Genomic DNA, 19,958 nt, shown 5'->3' with positions numbered 1-19,958 from the left:
TGCAACTGATGTGCAACCTAAAGCAAGAATGTATTTCCCCCAGCAACAAGATTATTAAAGTAAGAATGCAGGGGAAAGTGCTATTACAGCAAATGAAAGCACTATCCTGAAGAATGACCTTGTATCCCAACAGTGAATGTATGCATGCACATTTGTTGTACACGCACATACACAAAATCCTCTGGAAAGCCCCCATTTACATTCTGCTGTCAAGAATTCCCCTATCCATAGCAGCAGAATACTCAAACTCCGTGATTTTGAACATTTTTTTTTGTCTTATAGAGGTTAAGCATAACCAGGATTGTGTTGTACTATTCTTGGATTGTGTCTTGCTTGTATATTTGCAAATAATATTTTAAACAGATAAATAAAAGGAACGTTGCTCAGTTGCTATAGAAACTAAGATTATTTTAGCCATGAGCCATTTTGTTTGCTGTATTTTCTGTTAGCCCTGGCTCAATTATGAGGAGTATGATGGATATTTTTAACGCTCTTGCTTTCCTAAATAGGATACTCATTAAAAATTTCAGATGCAGAATAGATAAATATTTGTATCAGACATTTTAGAAATGCCTGGATTTAATCACTTATGTACATTCCCATATTAGCCCTATTGAGTTAATATTAAAAAGTATGCAGATCTATTCAGTGGTCTTTCAAGCCTTGCTGAGACGATAGAAGACTATATTGATCTTGCAAGGCTATTCACATACTACAGTTATATAAAATTGGTAGCTTGTAGCATGATAAAATTTCATGGTATAGTTTTAAAAGGACATTTTGAGATAGATTAGACAGAGCATTTATTCCTAAATGCATGTCTTGGAGAATTTAGCCGCTGCTCGATCCAGCAAAACAGAGTTTGGGGAAAAAATGCCCAAAATGCAAATTTTGCCTAGAAAGGTGGGATTCTCTCTTGCTCAGATTGGTGGATCAATGAATAAAACAGACAAAAGTAAGTTGATGCACAGGCTAGCAAAGGACCAGAAATTAGACGAGGAGCATGATATAATGTTCGTGTTGCACACTTTGAAGTTCCCGGAAACTTACGGAGCTCTTGCACGTAAATTACTGGAGCACAGTACACCAGCTAAGGAAGTGCACCTGGTGTTTGACACTTACGGCTATCAAAGTATAAAAGATTGTGAACATGAACGGTGAACAACTGTACCAACTAGTGACATCAAAGTAACAGGCGCAGATCAGAAGACCCCAAAAATGCAGTTGATGCACTTTGGAATGAGCAGTTTAAAACATCACTTACATCTTTCCTATGCAATGAGTGGAAAAATCAGAAGTATGCTTAACTTCTGGCAGGCAAAATTCTCTTCGTTGGAGTAGAGACTGTGTGTTACAAATACACCAGCAAGGATGTCAGTGTAGAGGCAACAGAGGTGCCTGATCTTGCTTGCCATCATCAAGAGGCCGACACAAGGATTATTTGGCACATCCAACATACATCACATGGTAGTGATCAGGCAAAGAATATCCTGATTAGAGCAAATGACACTGATGTGTTGGTTTGGTTAATTTACCATCAAAAGCACTTCCTAAACTCTCAGGTTTGGTTTGATTGTGGTGTGTCTTCTAACAACAGCAGAAGGATGATCAATGTAACTTGTATCATAGAGGAGCTCGGACATTAACACTGGTTCTTTGAGTGGTAATCTATGAACTCACACAGCCCAGCCTCCTCCCTGCTTTGATGCCTCACCTTCTTTATTCCTCCGATGTGGTGGACTCAGAACCAAGAGGTAGGCATGAACGGTGCCCAGAGTAAGTTTAGTTCTAGAATGTTCCAAATGTGTGTTCTGCGCAGGCTCATATGTATGATCAGATGACCACTCGAAGAACCAGAGTTACAAGTAAGCAACCTGTTCAAATACTGGTTTATATCAATACTGTTCTTCAAGTGCATTTGTTTAAAACAAAACAATGTATTTCTAGGGGTGAAAGTCTAATAAACATATTCTTGTTCTGCATGCATCTGTGAATGCAAATCTTGGTTTTTGTCTAGGTAAGAATAAAATAATTTCGGTCTGAAGCCCATTTCTCTCTCTCTCTCCCCCCCCCCCCCTTAATTCTCAGGGTAAGGTTAAGCCCTGTAATCCTTAAATTACCTTTCTGAAAGAGAGTGTAAAAACAAAACCAAAAGGAGGGAGCCCTCGCTGATGCATTGTATTAAAACCATCCTTTGCTGCTAAGCACGTCAGGGTTGTTCTTTCTTGACACAGCAGAACCAGACAAAGGCTGAGTGTAGCAAGGAAGCAGACGGCACGCCTCCAGTCAGTGCCCCGGTCTGGCTCCAGGATTTGTAAACAGAAACATCCCAGGCTCCAATAAGGCAGACGGCGGCTCTCTGTCTGATCTGCATGCAGGAAGTGCCTGCTTGTACAAGCCTTGCCATTGCATATAAGCACCCATGAACTGTTTAAATTTGCCAGAGCTGCCTTACTGTGAATACTGGAGAGGAGAAGGTGTTTAACTGCTTAGGCGAACACAACATGCTTTATACACCGCATACCTAAATGTGAAAGACCATGCAGTCACATTAAACATACAGAAGTGTGGTGTTTGTTTTTCTCCCCAGAGTATAAAAACGTACATGCTTTCAGATTTTAAGGAAGGTCAAGTGTAACTAACTTGATCAACCAAAGTATGCCTCAGGTTTTTTTTTTAAATGCCATTCTATTCTAAAAACAACAAAATAAATTCATAGCATGGAACATCATGTTCCTTGATAGAGTTAATCACATCATTCTTATCAGAGATCAAAGACATGCATATAGGGATGAGTTTGAAGTAGTAGCCCTCCTTTCAGGTTTCCCCCTGGCTAGCCTTGGGATGCATGTGTCATGTCAGGCAGCTGCAAAAGCAAACCCTTTTGTCTTTAATGTCTGCCTGCCTGCCTTTGAGTGCTCATTTCATGGCTTGCCTTGCCGTTCCTCTTCTCTCTAGCCACACAGTAGGACTGGTGGAGCTTTGGGCTTGATTTGGTAGCAGCTCTGGAGGGCAGATTGGTTGGAAGGAGGGAGCTCAGTTTAGAGCCTCCATAAGACTAGTGGTACAGTCCTGGCCTGACTTTGAGCTATGTTTCAAATCACAAAACTTCAATCTTGTCAGCACCGAAAGGTGAGGATTGCTCGTGGTGGTTTGGCAACTTCTCCTTTCTTACGTTTCCTAGGACACATGCAGTCTGCCCGGAGACCACATGCAATTGTTGACCATTCTCTGTGTGGCCCGCAGAGTGCCAGCCAGTATTCCCCATAGCTAAGTTGATAAGAACATAAGAAGAGCCATACTGGATCAGAACAAGGGTCCAACTAGTCCAGCACTCTGTTCACACAGTGGCCAACCAGCTGTTGACCAGGAACCCACAAGCAGGACTTGGGTGCAACAGTACTCTGCTGCCCATGTTCCCCAGCAACTGTTGTGTATAGGCTTATGCACATAGCCATCAGGACTAGTAGCCATTGATAGCCTTCTCCTCCAGGAATTTATCTAACCCTCGTTTAAAGCCATCCAACTTGGTGGCCTTCACCACATCTTGTGGTAGTGAATTCCATAACTATGCACTGTGTGAAGAAGTGCTTCTCTTTACTTTCCTGAATCTCCACCAATTAATGAGTTCTAGTAAATGTCTCCCTATCCACATTCTCCACACCATGCATCATTTTGTACACCTCTGTCATGTCTCTCCTTAGCCTCCTTCCCCCCCCACCAAGTTAAACAACCCCAACTGTTGTAACCTTCCCTCATAGGGGAGATGCTTCAGTCCCTTGACCATTTTAGTTGCCTTTTTCTGCACTTTTTCCAGCTCTGTGGATCAAGTTATGGGGAACAGATTGCAGAATGGAAACTGCAATTTTCATCAGGCTCAGTGTGAGGAGCAGGGGTTGGGTGCTGCTAATTGCAGTTTGAAAATGGATATTGCCTGGGGTTAAAGCTTCTCCTCCTCCCTACAGTGATCTTGATTAGATTTGATGGAGGGGATGAATTTGAAGCCTCTTTCCCCACCCCACAGGGATCCTGATTAAGACCACTGTTTCCCTGCTGCTACTACAGGCTTTATCTTCCCCACTGTCCCTACAGGCAAAATCGCTGTTTCCCCACTTATTTATTTCATTTTTATACTGCCCAATAGCTGAAGCTCTCTGGGCGGTTCACACAAATTAAAAACCATTCAAAATATAAAACAGACAGTATAAAAACATGATGTGAAATACAATATAAAAACACAACCAGGATAAAATCTGCAGCAGTGCAGAAATACAATTTTAAAATACAAATTTAAAACAGCAAAGTTAAAATTAAATTTATAAACTGTTAAAATACTGAAAGAATAAAAAGGTCTTCATTAGGGAGCTTGTTCCACAGCTGGGGTGCCACAGCAGAGAAGGTCCTCCTCCTGGTAGCCACCTGCCTCACTTCCTTTGGCTTGGGCTCACGGAGAAGGACCCCTGAGGATGACTTTAGGGTCCGGGCAGGTACATATGGGAGGAGGTGTTCCTTCAGATAGCCTGGCCCCAAGCCATTTAAGGCTTTAATTTAATTTAGCAGCAGGGGAATAGCAATCTTGATAAGGATCATGGGGGATGGGAACGGTTAAGTTTATTTATTTAATTTATTTATTTATTACATTTTTATACCGCCCAATAGCCGAAGCTCTCTGGGCGGTTCACAAAAATTAAAACCATCATAAAACAACCAACAAGTTAAAAATACAAATACAAAATACAATATAAAAAGCACAACCAGGATAAAACCACGCAGCACAATTGATATAAGGTTAAAATCCTCTCTTCCTCTCACCATTAGCATTCCTGATCAGGAGAAGTTTCAACCTTGCCCTCCTGAAGAGATCCTGATACTGAATGTGTGTGTGTGTCCACCACCAGCTCCACTCACTCATGTGGCCCCGAAAAGGTCCCGTGGGGCCAGTGCACCTCCAATCCTGAAAGCACGAAATCAAGCACCAACCTCCACCGGTCGTATTGTATGGCTTTGTATGTCGATAGAAAGGAAACACTTGTTTTATACTACACCAAATCTGTACAAGAATTTCTTGGACAGAAATGCTGTTGGATGCACTGCAGATATACTGTAATGCTGTTGTAAAATGTGGTGGTTCTGGTCCTTCTTGGATCCTGGAATGCTGGTTCCAGAAGCTGGTACTGGGGTACTACAGCTTCACCCCACAGCCACTGGTGTGTGGGGTTTCATGAATTTCCATCTTCTGCCCTATGTTCAGCTAATGAAACTGCTTGTGTGTGGTTGGATTCCACCAATATTTTGATGACACCCAACTCCCTCTTTTCTTCTTAAGATTCCATGAGTGAGTAACAGACGTAATCCAGAAAGGAGAGAACTGCTTTTGGTCATTACAAAAACTAATCTGGGTGTATACAGCTGTATAGACTGTACAAGGGTTGCACTTACCTTGAAGAACTAGTTTACTACTTGGGAGTGTTCCTGAAGCAGGCATTGTTCCTGGATTAACAGGTAGAAACTGTGGCCTGGAGTGTTTTTGCTGGATGTACCCTTTCTTAGAGGAGGTGGATAGAAGGCTACAGTAATTGTGTAAGAAATTCTGGGTATGTATTGCCTTTGCAGTTAAGCTATACCAAGGAGCACTGTAACCATTATTACTGAGCTTCAATGTTCCTCAGTTTAAAATTTGGACGAGTCCTCTAGAATGTTCTTCAGTGGTATAAATACTTAATTCTTTGACAATAAGGTGTATTTCTGTTTGTGGTACAGTCTGTTTCACTCTGCCCAGTGACCCCTTAGGCCTATCGAGGAGTGTCCCTGTTTTAAAACTGTGACGTAATAGAGAGCGTATAGCTGCTGTACCATTATGCTGTCCTAAAACAATGACAATTGTGCTACTATTCTTCCCAACAGTTACATCAGCAGGAAATTCCATTATGCAGACCTTGTGGAACTAGGAAAATGGCACTTTGATAACAAATCATTACAGCCGTCTCACGCCCAACCTTAGGCAGATTCTTTGAAAATAAATGCTCTTGTTCTGACTTTTGCCATATTTTAAAAATAAATTTTAAAATGTTTTGAACCAAAAGAGTCTTGAGTTGATTCCAAACTAGCGTTTTCCCATTGTAGAATAAGGCTAAATCCACATGGATTTTACAGGAAACATCTGTGAGCAGGAATCTTAGCATGTTGCTTGGAAAGGTTTACTGCAAAATCCATATAGATGTTGCATTCTGATTCAAAGGCTTTTAATGGGTTTTTTTTTCTGTTGTAGAAAAAATTATAAAAACAGAAATTTGCAACGAAACCAAATGAGTTTGGATTTTTATTAATGTGACCTGCAGATTCCGCAGCAGACCAGTTTTTCCCATCAAGTGGATTCTACAAACTTGCTGGACATTTTCTAACCTTTGGGAATTTCATGCAAATTTCATTGTAGAAAGATACACAAACATTTTTTAAAAACTGGCCAAAAATGCGCATTTTGACCAGTTTTTAATTTTTTGTGTATCGTTCTCTCATAGGCTCTAGCATGAAAATGTGCATTGGAGGGAATTAGCACATTTGGGGGGGAATCTTTGCATTTTTGCATGTGTGAATTTGCATAAATGCAAATTTACGCAAATTCGGAAACTAGAAAAAAATCCGATTCTACTGATGAGCAGACAATGGAATGAAAGGGGCGTGGCAATCCACAAAACACAGATGGAATGGGGTTTTCACAGTCCATAGAACTGTAACTTCAAGCAACACCATTCTAAATATATCAGTGTTTACTTAATTTTGCTGACCATATATAAAGCACATTGTTCCTTTCTTAACACAAGAATTAGCAGGATAATAATCTATTGTTTCAACCTTATAATGTAATCATTCCGTTTTAAAAATACATATAAAATTATATATAATATCAAACAGTGCCATAAAACATTTTACAACAGCATTACTGTAAATTTCCGGTATACCAGACAGTGTTCTTATGTAGATTAGATGTAGTACAAAATAGTATCATTGTATCCAAATTTCCTTACTACCATTATAAAGAATATAAGAACTTTATTGTTTAAGGCCAGGGCCTGGTTCGGACCTGAAGCTAAATCATTATTTAATATTGTGAGCATTCCTTCCCCCACCCCTTCCTTCCTTTGCACATGATGGGAGAAAGTTTAAAAACTTCCACTTGCAGTTTGGAACAAACTAAAGTTTCCCATAATCGGGCAAAATGGAAATTGCAGCTTCTTCTGGACTTCAAATAGAAGTGTTAAACTTCCTCCTCCCTGCATGCAGGGGAGTGGGGATCATGCTTTCTCTGTCGTCGTCTGCTGCTGCTTCATCACGCCAGGATTGGGGCCCTTCCCCATCACAGAGGCTATTCTAAACAAATGCCCCATGATCTGGAGAGGAAACAGAAGTAAACTGTCACCATCTCTTCAAATAGATTTTCCGCCCCCACCTTTTTTCTTTTTACAATTTTTAAGGAATGGCTTCCGTCCCCTGGTGTTTCTGAATAAGCATCTATTGTAAGGAGATGGTTTACATCCTTCCATGGTGAGAACTGTCTACTTGTTGTGGGGGGGCGGTTGCGCCTTCTTCACTGCGGAGATGGGATTTCCTCATTCCTCTGTTTATGTTTCATCACACTCCTCTTGGCCCAGTCAGCTCTTGGCCCAATCAGTTCAGCTCTTCCTCCTAAACTAGGATGTCTAAGTTCTGGAGTGAAGGTCAGGGCTTCTGTGCCTTTAGCAATTTTATGACAGGCAGGAAGAAGACCTTTTCCAAGTAACTAATGGAATCTATTTTTTATTAATCTCTGGATTTAAGCAGATATTGTAGTAGCATTATTCGTCTCCCCAGATCAGGATAGTGCATGTCCCTTCTTTTTACAAACCTATATGGGATTGAGTATGTTTGGCTTAATTTGAAAGTTGGTATAAAATGATCGTTAATGCTGCAAACCTATACTTATTTACTTATTATTATTATTATTATTATTATCATCATCATCATCATCATCATCATCATTTATATACCGCCCCACAACTTTGGGTGGTTTACAAAGATTAAAACATGGAACATTAAAAATAAATACACAAAATTTAAAACCATAGCATAAAAACAGATTATATACAATATCCATTTATTTTGGGGTCAGTTAAAAACTCGACATATGCTGTTAAATGCCTGGAAGAAGAGAAAAGCCCTACTGTAGAGGAGAAAGCCCCACTAAACTCAGTTGGGCTTACTTTTGAAGAGATATACACAGTATTGTACTGTTAGGTTGCAATCCTATGTATGCTTACCTGGGAGAAAGCTTCATTGAATACAGTGGGACTTCTTCCTAAATCAACATGCTTAGCTTTGCGTTGCATGAGTATGACCTCAAAAACTTGACCAACCATGGGTACGAAGCCCATTAGCTTTTCTGTCTCAGGCAACAAAATACGTTGGGCCAAACCTGTGTGGATGGCTGGGGTGTCTGGATGAAATTGTGGGGAGGTGATGATCTTAATTTACAGTCATCACACCCCACATGCTTTCTCAAAATCACCTCTCTCGACCTGGTGTCCTCCAGATATTCTGAACTTCATTTCTCATCAATCCCAGCCAGCAAGGCTGATGGTCAGGAATTATGGGAGTTGTAGTCCAAAATTCATTCTCTCTCTCTCTCTCTCTCTCTCTCTCTCTCTCTCTCTCAATGTTCTTAAAAGAGAGAGAAATGGTGTGGGGTGGTGGTGATCTAAAGAAAGAGAGAGTGGTGGCTTTGGTCTTTTATACCACCAGCATGTGGCCTCTGACAGATTACATCTGAGGAAATTTGGCCCTCAAGGGAAAAACGGTTTCCATTTCTGCTGTAACACCAAACCATGGTTTGGCTTTACATGTGAACCAGTGCGGTGCGATCGCCATAGCTATATGTGTCTGTAACTATGTGAGCTAGCAATTTTTTGCAGGTATGCTAGTAACTTTTGAGAATGTGCTTGTGCAGGTGGGATATGGCTGCTATATTAGGTAAACATGTTGGAATGAAAGTGCATCACTGGCTACTAGTCCCAATGGCTATGTGCTACCTCCAGTATCAGAGACAGAAGCCTATATACACCAGTTGCTGGGGAACATGGGTGGGAGGGTGCTGTTGCTTGTGATTCCCTGGTCAACAGCTGGTTGACCAGTGTGGGAACAAAGTGCTGGACGAGATGGACCCTTGGTTTGATCCAGCAGGGCTCTTCTTACGTTCTTCTGTTAATAAGAAAATAACTTTGCAGCAAGTAGGGGTTTCAAGTAATTTAACCAGTATTTTTTTAGTAACTCAGTTTAATTTGTATTGCATATTGTCCTGTTTTCTCAGTGTTTTGCTTAGTGATAAACTGCACCTAAAGATAGCGGTAATTGCTGTTCACTATTAAATTGAGGGGAAATGCTACAGAGTGTCCCAGAATGCAACTATATACTGACCTCTGAAGAAGCTGAGTCATAATTATAGGGTAATGGCTTGAGAACCTGATTTTAATTAAACCAATTGTTGTTGTTATTATTATTTATTTATTTAGCACCAACAATGTACAAAATATACAAATAGAACAGCGATACCCTGCCTAGAGGCTTACAACCCAAAATCACATTAAAGCACATGAAGGGGGAAAGGTATTGGTTAACATTATAAAACCTCTGTGAAACAGATTTTGTTGAAATTCGTAAAAAAAATAAAAATGAAACCTATTTTCGTAGAAATAACACATGAGCAAATGAAATCTTAGGGTGTGTTTCATAGAACTCCGACATTCCAGTTCCAAATATCCTTGCCAGGTTTTGTTACAATGGTTAGATGGCTCAGGACCAAATTAAGTTGCTCCAGAGCAGCTGTTCACACACACTTCCTTCCACCCATTGCAAAGCAGTGGAAACTCTTGGGAAGCCATTACTACTGCAACAGCTGGCAACAAAACAAAAAATGCCATGTCGTATTTTTTTTTGTCCAGAAGCAAATGTATTGTACAGTGTTGAAACATCTGAAGGGACTAAAGTCATTACTTCTTTCACTTTCATTTACATTTTAGCCACAATGATATGTTGGGGGGACGGGACTCATCAATTTATAAGAACCTAGAGCAAACTAAAAAAAATTTTTTTTAAACTAAATTTGTCTTAGCTGAGGTTCTGTCTGGCAAAATAGACTTTGAGCTATAATAGTAGTGCTGGAATCAGATCATCATGGGCTCTCCCACACTAGAGGCATTCAAGAGGCAGCTAGACAACCATCTGTCAGTCCTGCATTAAGCAGAGGGATGGACTCGATGGCCTCATAGGGCCCTTCCAACTCTACTATTCTATGATTCTATGACTTTACCTGGACAGTAGAAACAGTTCAAAGATTGGTCTGTGCATCTCAGTTATAGTAGCTTTCCTAATACATGAAATTGATCTCTTCCTCTAGAATTAGCTTGTGGCTATATAAAAGGAATCTGTTCCGAGCCATATAAGTACAGATCTGTTTTTCTAGATCATTTTAAAATGCTATTTTAAGATTTAATTGTGGTACTTCTAGGATATTTATACATTGCTTTGCGAACCTAAGCCATACAGGCTGAAAAGGTGACTTTAAAAGTGTGCTAAATAATGTAAAATATTTGCTTAAGAGGATAGCCGATGTGAGTTGCTTAGCTATCATCCTTTCTTTGGCTTATTGGGCCTTTGTCATATTACCATTGTCTCTTCTTACTCACATAATCATACATTTAAAAGGAACCACCCATCAGACTTTCTGAATTAAAGCAGGCTTCCTAATACCAGGTATGTCAAGCTCAAATGGATTGGGTGCCCCACATATCCTGTCCAGCAGACACACAGTCAACTTTTTACTTAAAATGTCTGTTCAGTATCAAATATCTTTTCCATTTCAGTCCCAGTGTAACATCAGACATCAATTGCAACAGTAGTTAAGAATTAGTTTTTTGACTTGTTTGGGTGTTGTAAATATGATTCTGGCATACAGTATCTAGATGGCAATATGAAATGCTCCAATCTACAATCTCCGAAAGCTTGTTCCATCCAAGCTTTGTTGTACACCTAAGGTACAACTTAAGGTTCCTTAAAGAGGAAAAAAAGGTGGGATATAAATGTAATAAATAAATAAATACACCCAAGAGGATCTTCGCATCTCTTCACCAAGAAATAGATCTTTCAGTGTACTCTTGCGGTTGACAAAGTCCTTGTGAAGTATTATAGAAATCATATTCTTTTATTTACTTGTATGTTCCATAGAAATATGAACTTCTGTCTTGGCTATGGCAACTTAAGGAGAAACAGTGCTCATTGATGGTAATTGTGTGCTGCCCTAAAGCTTCACCAGGAAAAAAATGCAATAATTGTGACGATCACAGATCTGTTGAAAAAGAAATGCTGCTTTTCCCTGTAGATACTGCTAGTCAGGGTGAAAGGATGGCAGCTCTCTCCTTGCTTAGAACAAGGTGAGGGTTGTGGAAAGGGCTCTCTGGCGAAGGGCATCTGTAGCAGCTGTCAGAATCAGGAGCCATTACAACTATGTAGGAGATAATTTTTGTTGCCTCATTTGAAAGATAGTGAATGAACTAGACCTAACTTGTTTTAAAATATGAATTGCTTTTATGATAAATGGGTAATCCAAAATTGGAGCAAGTTAGAACCAGGGATAAAATCCCTGGGTTGCTCTTTCTTCTCTGCTGTTGTTACAGTGAGATAACTGATAATACAAATCTCACAGTTGGTACCTCAGGGTCACTTCAAATACTGTATATGTGGCAAAGCCTGAAACCAGTTTGCATATTGCTGCATGCAATGATTCTTTGTATGAAAGCAATGAAATAGTCATGCATAATATCACGTGTGATATTTTGCATGCATGTTTCATGCTCTTTCTTACATGCTAGTGTGTTCTGTGCAGAAAATACACAGAAGCTCGTAGATGAGAAAGGCAAAGCTTAATACTACACACCAACAACGACTCATGATAGTAGGTCTAAGATATGCGATCAAGGCACACCCAGGATGTTCAGTTGAGGTAACATCATTTTGTAACAGTTCCTGTATCCCTTGATCATGTAAACTAGACTAAAATTAATAATACTTTGTACTATATACATATTAGGGAACAATATTAAAAATGCTATGTGCTCTCTTGAAGTCTGCCAAATAATGCAGCTTTCAGTTTTAGGTTTACTATAGTAGCAGGAACAAATTTAGCAACAAGAATTTGACAAGGAGGAATCTGATTCCAATTAGAAGGGAACAGTTCTCAGGTTGTATTAATCATAGCTGGTTATGAGCTGTTGGTTTAATAAAGGATTCCGTAGTATATTTTATATATTATGTAATAAGCAGTCATTGGATAAAATGTAGGTATGAATTAGAAATTGAATTGAATTTACATTTCAAAGCACCGGCAAACACTGTGCAATCCAATGCTATTAACCAAGGAAATAACCACTTAGGTTGCCATGCAACACTTTTCTAATGCAAAATATATAAAATCATTTTTAAAAAATTCTCATCCTTTCGTCTGTTAACATCTCATTTCCAAAGCTCACAGTCACAATCTTTCTGACAACTGTTCTTTTTCTAATAATGCTTCTGTAGTATTCAAAATTAGACTTTTTAATACAACAGAAGATTTCATAAATACAAAGGGCAAATGTCCTTCTTACATGTTTTTTACATACACATCCATATGTTTGAGAAAACAAAGTGGGGGAAAATCATGGTCTAAGTGGCTTTGGATATCAAACTGTTCTTTAAGATTTTGTACTTTGATTTTGGAATTTAGTAAATTGCGGATGGTTAATTTTACAATAACTTCTCAGATCAAGGATATTCATACCAAGGTTTGTTTCCCATTACTTCAATCTATGCTTCTTTCTCCCTACAATAGGCAAGCCATAGGCCATGGATGGATGTCCACCATGGATTGCCAAGACTTGCCACTGAAATATCTCTCCTCCGCCACCATTTACTAGTCCTGTGGCTTCCTCCTCTTCCCAGTTTCCAGCCTCTGCCACTATTACAGCATTTATTTATTCATTGCATTTCTATACCGCCCGGTAGCCAAAGCTCTCTGGGCAGTTCACAAAAATTAAAACCACAAAGTACAACCTAAAGTATAAAACCTAAACCACAATATAAAAACATAATATAAAAATATAATATAAAAGTACACCTAGCAATCACTGCTGTCATCCCCCCCCCCAAGATATGGGAATTGTAGCCTTTGCCACCCATGCTTTGGCTGCCGCCGCCATTTTTTTCTTCTCCTGCACACTTCCATCATTTGAAATGCAGCAGCTGCTGCTGCTACAGTGACCGCTGCTGCCCTTTTCTCCACTTTACTAGATTCTGCTGGGAAATGGGTGTGTGGGAGTGAATCTTCATGCCTGCCCTGTTTCCCTGCAGAATTGGGCCCTTACCACCCCCTCAAACAAGTGTTTGGTGTCCACCACCAGCACATTCTGATGGAAAATGGAAGCATAGTGGTTAAATGTGGAGTGTGGAGATGAATGTGTCATTTGTAGCAAAACGTGATGCCAGTTAAAACAATATACAATCCACAAAGCGACAAAGACTAAACAAAAATCCAAATAGAAGCTAGAGACTAATATCAAAGAAAAGGGAGGTGGGAAATAAATCAACCAAAAGGCCTGGCAGAAGAGAGAGGTTTTGGCAGCATGCTGAAATGCCAGTCAAGAGAGGGCCAACTGTACCTTCCGTTCTAGGGAGTTTGACAACCAGGCTCTGCAGCTGAAGGCCCTAAACTGGCCCTCTCATGGCAGTGGGATAGATGGGAAGAAGGGCCTCAGTGGGTGGGTATAATTGTCTGGCAAAGACAATCCTTCAAATATCCTGCTCCAAACTGCTTAGGGCTTTATAGGTAGTGGCCAGCAATTCAAACTGTGGTCAGAAACAAACTAGTAACCATTGCCAGCTGAACAATATGCTCTGTTACATGCTCTGAAAAGTACTTCCAAGGCATAACCATGTCTGCTGCATTTTGTACCAGCAGGTTTTTGAATACTTTCCAGAGGTGGTCCAATCCTCTCCTCATTCCAAGACTCATGCTGAGCCATTTCATATGTAGAGCAATATTTATTTATTACGTTTCTATACTGCCCAATAGCCGGACCTCTTGGAAGATGAAGTTTTCAAAAATGAAAACCACAAAGTACAGCGTAAAAGCAGTATCAAATATAGCTTAAAACTATCATATAAAAATATAACCAGAATAAAACCTAGCAGCAATGCAGAGATTTAAAATACAATGACAGCAGAATTAAAACAGCGAAGCTAAAGGACTATCATGTTAAAATACTGGGAAAATAAAAAGGTCTTCACCTGGCACCAGAAAGACCATAACAGGCACCAGGTGAATCTCTCTAGGGAGCTCATTCTACAGCTGGGGTGCCACAGCAGAAAAGGCCCTCTTCTTGGTAGATACATGCCTTGCTTCCTTTGGCAGGGACTCCCAGAGAAAGACCCCTGAAGATCATCTTAGGGTCCAGGCAGATACATATGGGAGAAGATGATCTTTCAAATAACCTGGCTCCAAGCTGTTTAGGGCTTTGAATGTTAATGGCAGCACTTTGAATCTGGCCTGGACATGAATTGGCAGCCAGTGCAACTGGAAAAGTACTAGCATGATATAATCACATTGGCCTGTCCCCGTTAACAATCTCACTGCCCTGTTTTGGGCCATCTGAAGTTTCCGGACTGTTTTCAAAGGCAGTCCTACATATAACACATTACAGTAATCCAGACGAGAGAATATCAGAGCATGGATAACTGTAGCTAGGCTATCTCTGTCCAGATAAGGGCGTAGTTGGTATATCAGCCTAAACTGATAAAAAGTGCTCCATGCCACCGAGTCCACCTGTGCCTCAAGTGACAGTTCTGGGTCTAAGAGCACCCCCAAACTATAAACCTGATCCTTTCGGGGAATGCAGCCACTTCCAGAACAGGTTGAACACCACCTATCCGGGCAGTCAAACACCCACTAACATTACCTCCATCTTGTCTGGATTGAGTCTCAGTTTACTGGCCGTCGTCCAATCCATTACTGATTCAGAACAGCCACTGCCTCACCTGGATTTGATAAAAAAGAGAGGTAGAGCTGGGTGTCATCTATCTATTGATAACACCTCAGCCCACACCTCCAGAAACCACTTCCCCAGTGGTTTCATGTCGATATTGAACAGCATAGGGAATAAAATAGAGTCCTGTGGAACGCCATAGCATAGTTGCTGAGGCACAAAGTAATAACTCCCCAGCACCACCTTCTGGAATTGGCCATCCAAGTAGGTGTAGAACCACTGCAACACAGTGCCTCCAAATCTCAGCCCAGACGACCTTTCCAGAAGGGTAACATGGTCGATGGTATCAAAAGCCACTGAGAAGTCCAAGAGAATCGTTACACTCACCATGTCCCTCTCATGGCAAAGGTCATCCCACAGGGCGACCAAGGCAGTTTCCATTCCATAGCCAGACCTGAAGCCCAGTTGAAATGGATCTAGATAATCTGTTTCATTCAAGAGTGCCTGGAGTTGTCCTGCAGCCACCCACTCAAGCACCTTGCCCAGAAAGGGCATGTGATAGAACACTGTGGGTGGAAAAAAATGTGGAACAAGTGTAAGCATAGAACAAGTAAAGCAACCCAGCTAGCTGATTACTTCCCTCTTGACATTTGTTAAACACTTCTCAACAGTTGAAGCTTACTCTCATAGATTGCTGTCATTTAATCACTCATTTAAAAATGTGAAGGAAGTTCACACTTGGAATATTAAGAGAACAGTCACGTAATGCTGCATATTCAGGTGAAGGCTAGGATAGTGACAGCAAGAAATTGTATGTGGGAGGGGAAGCTCTTCAAGGCTTCTGATGAAATTTATCTGTGAGGGAAGTGGCTAGAAAGTGGAAAGAGAATAATAAATGGGAAGAAGGTTTTGGCAGGCTGCTTGGCATACACGTCTGAGAAACACTTTGCCCCAATATTTCATATTATGCACTGTCGATTTCAGAAGTTCAGCATCACACCTTTTGTACAGAGAAGGTGACATAGGTGAAGAGGCCAAAGCAAGCAATTGTGCCATGAATTTCTGGTCAGATACTTCGATCAATATTTAGCAATATGACCTAACCAACCACACGAAAATGGAGTGCCTCACTGCTGGATTAGGCACAATGATAAGGAGATTGGCATGAATACCAAGGTGTTTCATTATTAGTGATAAGTGTGATGGTCAGTTGGAAAGGCCCACTTGAGTGCAGCATGAGGGCAAGATTCCATTCTTGATTAGACTTAGCCCTTGCTGAGTAGGATAGAGAACTCCGTCCTATTTGAGCCTATTGCTAGTCCCATTGGCTCTCAGACCCTCACTTCTTTGCTAAAATTACATTGATGGCCCTCCCAAGGTCCAGGTACCATCTGCTTCTGGTTCACAGCAAGCTCCTTTGGCTACTGGCCTCCCAAATGTTTAGTACCATCTATTTCTGCCCAGTGCCTGGCTGCTTCTGTTGGTTCTTGCTCCCTTGCTAAAATCACTGAAGCCACAGAACCTGTGGTTCTACCACAGCATCTCATCAGTTCTTCTCCACCAATCCCCAGAACACCCAGTTCACAAGTTAGTGCCTACGCCACTTGCCCGAACAAGCACCGTGATCCACCCAGTTCTGGCTCCCTTGGCCCCTGCTTTTACTGAAGCGGTGACCCACATACAGCCATGCTCAAGGCTCGGTCCCTCAGCAATCACAGGCATTTCCTCAAACCCCAGCTTCATATTCTGGAATAAATGGGATTCTGGGAAAGGTATCTTTCAGGCTGTATCCTGGAGTGGACTAATTGCAAGAGAACCAGGGGCCATTTTCGCTCCCTGTAACCCTCTCTCCCAAGGGCCACCCTCTGAATGAATGAATGCATGAGCTGCTATGGAGTGGTTTACAAGCTAAATTTGGCCCTTTTAGCTCTCCATAGCACTAAATCTGCCATGCATTTTTTTGGGGGGGGAACATACACTTACACAAAATTTCACTGCCACTGAATTCAGCAAGGAGGTGGCAGCATGTGCTGCACTGGGGGGAATGCAGCAAAGATCACATGCAGCCTTTAGGTTGTGTATTGCCCACACCTGCTCCATCCTATTTTCTGGAGGTCCTTTTGCTACAAATTGTACCTCCACCTCTGTACTCACCTTTTCTATTGAGTGATTGTGTGTGTGTGTGTGTGTGTGTGTGTGTGTGTGTGTGTGTGTACATTTGGTTAACCTTGTCACCAGTTTTTTTATTGGAAGCCTGACCATTTTAGTGCAGCCTTGCCATGTGGGAAGGATCATGGCCAGACTCCCTTTTTGCTGATCGTCTTCTCCCTTCTTCATGCCTGTTGTGCTTTCCAAAAAAACCCTAGGAGCTTTGGACAATACACATAATGTAATCTAGAGTCTTAGTGGCTCTAATTGTTCATGACAAATAGCTGGAGGAGGAAACAAGGAGAAGCAATTGGCACACAGGGCTCTGAAAATTGGGGTGTGACTGTTCTGGCCCCAAATACTAGAGTCTGCCTTTGTGCGACATTGACTTTGTGCAAGCCCCAGCCTCTACAGCTTTTCCCAGAACCATAGTTCATCCCATTCAAACATGGACACCCCACACATGCCCACGGCCTAGCCAAAAATGCACAGCAGCCTTCCGTTTAGAAACAGAATGGACCTTTGAGCTAATTTCTCCACTTTTTAAGTCATGTGTGTGATATCTATAGTATTCATTTTGGTTTCTGATTTGACATGCTTAGTGTGCTTCAGATAGTTTGTGGTATATAAACTGATTAATTCCATCCTGGAGTGTACCAACCAGCTAATTCCTGAAATAATTATTGTGTACATTTTTTACCTTTGGATTCAGTAAAATAGCCCCATTTTTGGAATAGATTGTGTGTTTGTGGGACATGGGGACAAATCTGCAAAGATGCAATATGACACATGTATCTCAGATTGTGTGTATACTCATATCTGCCATAGTTCACATTTGATGCATTCCCTTGTCACTGCTGCTATAATGGAATGTCCAACCCTACTTGCAAAGGACAAGCTGCCTAAAATGATTACCATTAAATAATTGCTGGATTGGTATAACAGCTATAGAAGTATACAAAAATTTCCATATATGGGTGAAAATCCTCCTCCTTGCCATCTTTTTAATGTTGTACTTCATACACATGTATGCAATCATGAATTGCAATCTAGAACATGCTGTAGATCAAGATGAAACTGCTTCATTTTTATTATAGACAAAATAACACTTTGATCCAAATATAGAATATCTGAATAATGAAGATTTTTCTTCACTGCTTCTTCAGGGAATGACTTGACTAATATGGAGATAAGATGCTTTTGGATTCAGGATTTTAGCCTCAATGCTTATTCCCTCTTGGACATTTCAACATAGCTATCAAATAGATTGCATTTGTAGCATAGAATCACTTAGAATTAAACCTGCTAAACTCAAAACTTCTAGGAGTTATTATGATTTTCTCAACTAGTTGATTAGCTCTAAATCAAAACTGAAGTCATTGCAGTGAAAAGCTCAGTTAAATTTAGTCTGTAACCAGAAAATCAGCTTATTGCTGCAGAGTCTTAAACAGTGGCAGGATTTGAACTGAATTTAAGCTTCATTTTTTTATTCTTCAAATTATAACCTGGATTTACTATAAAACATTATTACAGCCCAATAATATTTTATTTTTCTTTCCTTTGGTTTTAACAAATGCAAGCATGATGAAGACACAAATGAGTTTAGTGTGTCCAATACAAATGTAATTCAAACCAACTTTGAAACTAGAAGTATTTGTTTTATGAAGCAGCTCTGCACAATGGGGTCATTTTAGATGAAGGTCATCCAGCTAGAAGGTTACTGTGGTCATGATGTAACCCCGATTTCATATTACCATGTGCCCCTGTGACCAGGAGATGAAGTCAACAAAATGAACAGTCCTTGTTCTTTTTCGTGGTCTCTGTGCATCACACATATGGGCTCTACACCTGCGCGGAGCCTTGATTTGGGAACCTTCCAAAGCTGAAGTCAATTTGGCGGGAACCCCAAGAATAACTAACAAGAGGTAGTAAGAAAAACAACTTCAGCTAACAAATTTGTGAAAAAAGGGAGCTCTAGAAAAGCGGAAGATTCCTCTGAGGCACCTAGTATGGCGGTCAAAAAGGAACTGAGGGGAAGACACAGGAAGCCTGCTGGGCATGTGCGATAGGACGGTCAGGAGGGGTTCCCGCCAAAACGACGAGTTTAGGGCTAAATTTGTTAGGAATATAAAGTTGCTGGATTGTACCAGCAGTTGCTAGAGACTGTTTGGAGAGGGGAAATATTAGGTAAGGGAGTCCTCTGGAGGCTGTCAAATCCAGCTGCTTTCCGCGTTCTTCTTCAGGCCACAAACAGACAGGCTGCCTTCAATTGGAGGGGTTTTCTCCCCCGTGATAAACATCTTTGAGGATGTTGAATATTCCATAATTGACGTTTTAACCTGATATGGCATTTATTCCGATGAAGCTTGCGCAGCAAAAACGGGAAATATATTGCAAAATCCTGTCAATATCAACTTACAACGCTGGAAAGAACAAAATATAACAAGGACAAACCTTATTTTCATTATATCTGTGATGTTATTGCCGAATGTGTCAAATATACTAAAGTGTGTTAGTGTGATTTTGTTGGGCTATATTATAGACTTGTATAGTCTTTAAGAAGGAATATCAATTATTGTGTTATTGTATTATAGTACCCAACACCACTATTGTTAAACTACTATGGGATACATCAGCCTTTTTATAACTTTTGTATAATTGTAAATAAATGGGTTTCTTGTTGATCATCTCTCTTCACTAGTGTGTTGGGTAGTTGTGTGCTTTCAGGCACCTTATATATTTGTCAAATCCAGTTTTAAGGACAGA

General features: G+C 40.6%; 1 protein-coding gene across 2 annotated transcripts in view; it reads left to right on the top strand.

The window, feature by feature from the left end:
- Positions 1-19,958, top strand: part of BMPR2 (bone morphogenetic protein receptor type 2) — a 99,770-nt gene that overhangs the window by 58,620 nt on the left and 21,192 nt on the right. The gene's annotated exons all lie outside the window — the stretch shown is intronic.

This window comes from Elgaria multicarinata, chromosome 2, assembly GCF_023053635.1.
Source record: "Elgaria multicarinata webbii isolate HBS135686 ecotype San Diego chromosome 2, rElgMul1.1.pri, whole genome shotgun sequence".
Taxonomy (NCBI): Eukaryota; Metazoa; Chordata; class Lepidosauria; order Squamata; family Anguidae; genus Elgaria; species Elgaria multicarinata.
The sequence above is the reverse complement of the archived record's forward strand: the minus strand, read 5'-3'. Positions and strand labels throughout refer to the sequence as shown.